Source organism: Miniopterus schreibersii, assembly GCF_964146895.1.
Source record: "Miniopterus schreibersii genome assembly, chromosome: 4".
Lineage (NCBI taxonomy): Eukaryota > Metazoa > Chordata > Mammalia > Chiroptera > Miniopteridae > Miniopterus > Miniopterus schreibersii.
The window spans coordinates 26,133,026-26,140,905 of record NC_138105.1 but is presented as its reverse complement, the minus strand read 5'-3'; the positions used below and the strand labels follow the sequence as shown (position 1 = coordinate 26,140,905).

General features: G+C 42.0%; 1 pseudogene across 1 annotated transcript; it reads right to left on the bottom strand.

The window, feature by feature from the left end:
* Positions 1-5,527: 5,527 nt before the first annotated feature.
* On the bottom strand, positions 5,528-6,733 carry LOC308555660 (zinc finger and SCAN domain-containing protein 29 pseudogene; annotated as a pseudogene). The gene is made up of 2 exons: positions 6,332-6,733; positions 5,528-6,261 (listed from the first exon to the last, which is right to left on the bottom strand). The product of its transcript is annotated as a zinc finger and SCAN domain-containing protein 29 pseudogene (transcript).
* Between the last annotated feature and the right edge of the window lie 1,147 nt (positions 6,734-7,880).

The following is a 7,880-nucleotide window of genomic DNA, read 5'->3' as shown; positions in this document are numbered from 1 at the left end:
AGCATACCAACATTCGCATCAAGTGTGTGCCAAAAGGAGAAGAGCCAGAGCAAGGAATTGAAAACCTATTTGAAAAAATAATGATGGAAAACCTCCCTAACCTGGGGAGGGATATATACACACAAGTCCAGGAAGCTCAGAGTGTTCCAAACAAGAGGAACTCAAAGAGGCTCACACTAAGACATCATAATTAAAATAAAAAAGGTTAAGGAAAAAGAGAATATTAAAAGCAGCAAGAGAAAGATAGTTACCTATAAGGGAGCTTCCATAAGACTGTCAGCTGACTTCTCAACAGAAACTTTTCAGGCTGGAAGGGATTGGCAAGAAATATTCAGAGTGATGAAAAGCGAGGACCTACAACCAAGATTACTCTACCCAACAAAGCTATCATTTAGAATCAAAGGATAGATAAAGAGCTTTCTAGACAAGAAAAAGCTAAAAGAATTCACCACCACCAAACCAGTATTATAAGAAATGTTAAAGGGTCTTCTTTAAGAAGAAGAAAACAAAGGATTGAAAATATGAATAATAAAATGGCAATAAATATATATGTATCAACAATTGCTTTATTTATTTTATTATTTTTATTGACAAAGTTTATAGGAACAAATTAAATGTTTAAAATCAAAGGCCAATTCTTAGGTCTCATTTAGATTATTCCACTCATTTGTATTAAGTGTACCTTTTTCTAATGTCTTAACTTTATCAAGAAACAAGTCAAAACTGTGAAAATACCTGTTAACAGTCAACATATTTTTACATATCTCTGATGCGAAGATATTTTAAACACTCACCTGGTTTATCAAAGGCCTAATTTTTTCATAAGCAGCATGTTTTATTTTAAAATTTAGAGATTATTTAATAAACTGATTAAGACAGTCAATTTATTTATTTTTTCAGTTATCACATTTTAATTTGGGGAGGAAACAAACATTCAGTCTATAGAACCAGACATCCTGAATTTTTCATCACAGTTGTAAATAGGCCTTAAAATTAATAATATTCCAATCTAGAGAGCATGCTACTGTTTCCTCACAGAGATCAGTGGTTAGGTAGAGGCTGTGTCCACACATAAAATCAACATCCACAAGAAAACCATGTCATCATAATTCCAGCAGTTAGGAAAGACAAAAGGCAGCAGGCCTTCGAAGTGATATATCCTACAATTCCACCACAAACTTAGCATTCATCATGCATAGGTTCCCAACACACTTTCCCTAAAGCAGAGATACTTTCTGTTAATTGCTTTGTTTTGTTTTTGTTATTGTTTTATAGGCAACATTGCTAAAGTTTTTCCACTGCTAGGTAGGTCATGTGTGAAACCTCACAGATCCAGATGCAGAGGGACTGATCTCATGAGCCTTTCCCTACTGTTGAGCACTAAGATGGGAGGATCTCTTTGCAAAATAAAAAAGTACTACTTTTGAATGGGCCCATTTGGACTACTAAAGGACTCAACAACTTCTTGTATCTGTAAAGTGCTTACAGAAACCACTTTACTGTCTATTCTATACTTGCTTAGTTTCCATTAAGCTGCCAGACCAGGAGAAATGATTGCTTTAGAGGCAGTTTCGCAAAATGGGTAACCTCCGTGTCACGCTACCTCCTTCCCCAGAACTGCTTCAGATGCCTCACAGCAGACATGTCTTTCTTCCCAGCTAACCGATGGGAGCACTTCCTTTAGAGCCAGATGCTACGTTATTAATTTGTTGAAAGACATACTATTATTAGCAGCATTGGCCTACATAGAAATGGGGTAGGCAGCCTCTTAATCTTATTTCAGGGAAAACAGGAAGGTACCCTTTGCCAAAAATATCTCTCCAGCCTGTTCTCTGAGGCTTGAAATCGTTTAATGAGGACTTTGCATTCTCTTTCAAAATTAGAGATAAAGATGATAAATCAGATACTCTTGGGAGAGAGAACTGGACTCCCACAGCATTTGGCTCATATCTCTATAACAGCACTTAACTATGTTGCTTTATACTTTATCTGCTTCCTTGTCTGTCTGATCCTATGAAGTTGTGAATTCCTCGAAGGCAGTAACCCCGCCTCACTCATCTCTGACTCCTCAGGATTTTTACCAGTGCCTGGCAGAAAGCCCTCAGTAAACAAAATTACAAAAGAATAAATTAATGCATGAGCAATTTTATATTTACCATGGTGTTTAAAGGACTGAGAAGCAACACTTTCCTTGGGATAGAGGTGGAGAAGAAAAGAAAAAACACTATCAGGTCCCCAAAAGAGGTGTAAGGACAAAATGACAGTCATAACATTAGAATTTCCATTGTTTAAAAGACTGTCACTTTTTCCTGATTCTGGGTTACTTCATCTGTTTACTTTTTTTTAATCTTTACTGTGGAAAATATAATAGGTGGCCCATTTTTTCCCATTCACCCTGTACCCACTCCCTGACCTAGGTCTTCACACTACTGTCCCTGTCCATGGCTTATGCATATATGCATATAAATTCTTTGGTTAATCTCTCCCCACCCATCTACCCACCCCCACCTTCCCTCTGAGATTCATCAGTCTGTTCTATGCTTCTGTGTCACTGAATCTGTTTTGTTCATCAGTTTATCATGTTCTTGAGATTCCACATATAAGTGAGACCATGTGATAGTTGTCTTCCTCTGCCTGGCTTATTTCGCGTAGGGTAATACTCTCCAGGTACATCCATACTGTCCCAAAGGGTACAAGATCCTTCTTCTTTACAGCTGCATAGTATGCCATGGTGTATATGTCCCACAGCTTTTTTATCCACTCATCTACTGATAGGCATTTGGGCTGTTTCCAGATCTAGGCTATTGTAAATTGTGCTGCTATGAACATAGGGGTGCATATATTCTTTCTGATTAGTGTTTCAGGATTCTTAGGATATATTCCTAGAAGAGGGATCACTGGGTGAAAAGGCAGTTCCATTTTTAATTTTTTGAGGAAACTCCATACTGTTTTCCATAGTGGCTGCACCAGTCTGCATTCCCACCAGCAGTGTGCTAGGGTCCCCTTTCTCCACATCCTCGCCAGCACTTGTCATTTGTTGACTTGTTGATGGTGGCCATTCTGACAGGTGTGAAGTGATACCTCATTGTGGTTTTAATTTGCATCTCTCTGATGATTATTCACGTTGAGCATTTTCTCATGTGTCTCTTGGCCATCTGTATGTCCTCTTGGGAGAAGTGTCTATTCAGGTCCTTTGACCATTTTTTAATTGGATTGTTAGTCTTCCTCTTGTTGAGTTGTATGAGTTCTTTGTACACTTTGGAAATTAGCCCCTTATCTGATGCATCATTGGCAAATATGTTCTCCCATACCATGGGGTCCCGTAGTATTTTGAGGCCGATTTCTTTTGCTGTGCAGAAGCTTTTTAGTTTGAGTAGTCCCATTTGTTTATTTTTTCTTTAGTTTCTCTTGCCCTAGGAGATGTATCGATGAAAATTCCACTACGTGAGATGTCTGTGACTGTACTGCTTATGTTTTCTTCAAGGACTTTTATGGTTTCGCAACTTACATTTAAGTCTTTTATCCATTTTGAATTTATTCTTGTGTATGAAGTTGGTGGTCTAGTTTCACTTCTTTGCATGTATCTGTCCAATTTTCCCAGCACCACTTATTGAAGAGACAGTCTTTACTCCATTGTATGCTCTTGCCTCTTTTGTTAAATAACTGACCATAATGGTGTGGGTCTATTTCTGGGGTCTCTGTTCAGTTCCATTTATCTACATGTCTATTGTTGTACCAATACCAGGATATTTTTATTTCGATGGCTTTGTAATACATTTTGATATCCTGTAAAGTGATCCCTCCAACTCTGTTCCTTCTCAAGATTGCTGTGACTATTTAGGGTCATTTTTGGTTCCATATAAATTTTTGGAATATTTGTGGTAGACCTGTGAAATATGCTGTTGGTATTTTAATAGGAATTGCATTGAATCTATACATTGCTTTGGGTAGTATGAACATTTTAATGATATTAATTCTTCCAATCCATGAACAGGGTATATTCTTCCACTTGTTTGTATCTTCCTCTATTTCTTTTTCATTGTCCTGTAGTTTTCAGAGTACAGGTCTTTTACATCCTTGGTTAATTTTATTCCTAGGTATCTTATTTTTTTAGTTGCAGTGGTAAATGGTATTTTTTTTTTAGTTTCTCTTTTTGAGAGTTCATTGTTGCTGTATAAAAATGCCGTTGATTTTCAGATGTTAGTTTTGTATCCAGCTACCTTGCCAAATTCATTTATCAAATCTAGTAGTACTCTGGTGGAGTCTTTGGGATTTTCTACGTACAATATCATGTCATCTGCAAATGATGACAGTTTTACTTCCTCCTTTCCAATTTGGATGCCTTTTATGTTTTCTTCCTTTCTGATGGCTGTGGTAAGGACTTCCAGTACTATGTTGAATAAGAGTGATGAAAGCAGACAACCCTGTCTTGTTCCTGTTTTTAAAGGAAATTGTTTTAGTTTTTGACCATTGAGTGTGACATCGGCTGTAGGTTTGTTGTATATAGTCTTTATTATGTTGAGGTATGTTCCTTCTATTCCCTCTTTGCTAAGAGTTTTTATCAAAAATGGGTGCTGGACTTTGTCGAATGCTTTTTCTACACCTATTGATATGATCATATGATTTTTGTCTTTCATTTTGTTTATGTGATGTATCACATTTATTAATTTTCAAATATTATACCAGCTTTGCATCCCTGGAATAAATCCCACTTGGTCATGGTGTATGATCTTTTTAATGTATTGCTGGATCTGGTTTGCTAGTATTTTGTTGAGGATTTTAGCGTCTACATTCATCAGGGATATTGGCCTATAATTTTCTCTTTGTAGTGTCTTTATCTGGTTTTGGGATTAGGATGATGCTGTCCTCATAAAAGAGCTTGGGAGTTTTCCCTCCTCTTGAATTTTTTGGAATAGTTTGAGGAGAATAGGTGTTAATTCTTCCATGAATGTTCGGTAAAACTCGCCTATAAATCCATCTGTGGTTTGCTGGGAGTTTTTAAATTACTGCTTCAATTTCATTAGTTGTTATTGGCCCATTCGGGTTTTCTAATTCTTCCTGACTCAGCTTTGGAAGATTATATGTTTCTAGGAATTTATCCATTTCACCTAGGTTGTCCAATTTGTTGGCACATAGTTGCTCATAGTATTTTCTTACAGTCCTCAGCTTGCTTCCCAGCTTCAGGCTCACTGGTCTGACTGGGGCCAGAGGCTATGGGTTCTTCCTGGCCATCACTGGATGGGGAAACCCAGGCACTCACCAAAGCATCCATCTCTTCAAAGAAGGGGCGGATCTCTGGTGCTTGGCCATTTTTGACTTTTCGATAGCTGGTTTTCAGGCTTTTAAACTTGGTCCAACATTGCTCTGGTATCCTAAGGAAGCCATATTCCCATAACCGCTCAGCCACTGCTCCATACAACTGGCTGTTGTGGTGATAGTTCCAGAGGGCTTCATAAAACTGAGTTTCACTAAGAATTGCAAGGTAAGTCTTTGTCTCTTGATAGCCCTAGTGTACAGCACTTGGGCTTCAGAAAAGGACAGGAGCAGTAGAGTTTTTGGGGTCCTGAGGGGTAGCCTTCTGGCCCATTTCATCACTTATCAGACTCTTTAGCCATGGCCTCTTCTGCTCCCTCCTCATGCTGCCAACTCCCTGGCCCTGGCTCCTCAGTTTTAGCATTGCTGTTTGCCAGGCCAGAGTGAGAGACTGCCTCTTCTAGGCTATTACTGGGCAGGGCAATGTCCTGAGCACTCATCAAGGCTTCCATCTCTTCAAAGAAGGGGCAGGTCTCAGGTGGGTGGCCACTCTTGACTTTCCAATGCTCTTCTGGAGGCTTTGAATTTGGTCTGACATTGTTCCAGGGTCCAGAGGAAGCCATACCCCCATAGCCACTCAGCCACAGCCCCATATACTTGGCCGTTTCAATGACAGTTTTGGAGAGCCTCATAAAATTCAGTCTGACTGAGAATTGTGAGGAGAGTTCTAGTCTCTTCATAGGCCCAATGCACACTTGCCACCTTCTCATCCTCAAAGTCCCAGAGATACTGTTCCAACCAGTTTCTTTTCTCTCTCCTGGATGATAACAGGTCATCATGCATTTGTCTGTCTCCTGTGAGAGCGCCTCTTGGGAGTTCCTTTTCCTTGGAGCCCAGATCAAGGATCTAAGGCTCTCCTTGCTCCAACCTGGAGACTACACTGGATTTAGGAAATGGTAGTCCACTCCTTTGAAAAAGTCTGAGCTTCTCCTTTGGGTTCACCTGCTCCTATGGTCCCAGGTCTGGGCTTCTTGCCCTCTTTTTCTTGGGTACACTCCTGGATTGGGGTTCCACTGACTCCAGCCGAACACTTAATAACTCTTGTGATGATTTCAGGGGTGTCATCTTCTCCAAGTACATTTCCTGCCCCTTCACAGAGACTGTGACTGAACATCCAGGTCTTCCAGGCTCTCTTTCTAAATCTTCCACAAGAGCCACAGCCTCCTATCCACTTTCTGGACATTGCTCCTTTACCCATTTCTAGATCTCCCCAGGTAAGATGGTCAGGAACTGCTCTAGCACCAACAACTCTATAATCTAATCCTTGGTGTGAACATCCAGCCTTAGCCACCAACAGCAAAGTTCCCAGAGTTAGCTGAAAGCCTCCCAGGGCCCAGCTACCTCCTGGTAATGAAACTTCCTGAAGCGCTGTCGGAAGGTCTGAGTTAGTGCCATCCTCTCTCAGAGTGGGCTTGGCCATCATTCACAGCACAAAGCAGCTTCCCTCCACTTACGGGTCTGGGTTCCAGGGCTTACACCTATCTTCCCATGTCCTTGGAGAATCACCTGCAGATGAGTCTGTAAGAAGAGTTTTCTCCTAGGGTAGAGAGAGATGGCAAGATCAGAAGGAATATACTCATATGTCCAAAGTGCCATAACTGGCCTTTCTGTATACACTCCATGTAACCATCTGTGGTAGCACCAGCTTCAGGATAGCAAGCCCAAATTGAGCATGGAGAGAAAGCTTTCAAAAGCTGCATTTCCCAGCAACTTCCTAGGGCAGCTTGGGGAAACAGCAGAGGAAAGAAAATAGTCTGCTCTTCTTCTCCCTCCCCGCAATTCTGATCCAATTTAGCTCCTCTAACCAGTGCATACTGAGTTCGAACCATATGGGAGATCTGGAGCTCAGGATCTAAAGGCAAGTCACCATCCTGCTCAAGGCGACAAAAAGCCTCTGTCCAGTGGGTCGCAGCTGATCTCCCCCAGGCTCTCTACGTCCACCCTGCCCCCTTGGGCTCCATAACTACCAGTTCCCACCCCAGACAAAAATCAAGTACTGCATACTGGGTCTTTGTTTTTCCTCACAGCAGAAGTAACTGCTCAGCAAATATTTGGAAACTACTGACGGGAAACCTCGAGATTGGGAGAAGTTGGTTTTAACTCCTGAAGCTAATGCCGGGTGGGCTTGGAGAAAGGGAGTCGGAGGGGGCAGTAGTAATGGATCTCCTGAGGACGAGTTCGGGTGTTGGCCAGGAGATCCAAGTGTTGCAGGGCTCGCGGGCACAGAGCTCGGCTGAGGGAGCGGCGGGTGCGGGGTTCTGGCCTCTTTGTCTTTGCTCCCGCTGGCCAGGTCACTATCAGAGCTGTGGTGTAGTCCCCTCCAAAAACTTCCTTCCAGGCTAAGGTGCCTGAGAGCACCCTCCAGCTCACCCCTGGGAGCGTCTCTGTCTCATGATGTCCCTCAACTCGCCTCGCTGCCCAGCCTCACCCACCCAGGGTGGGCCCCAGGCTCGGCTCTCCAGCCTTCTAGTTGGGCTCCCAAACCCGAAGTCTAAGCAGCTGACTCAGCCACCCAGGGCGCGTGCGCAGAGCCAACTACCAGGCCTACTCCCGCGGAGCCTGGGCTG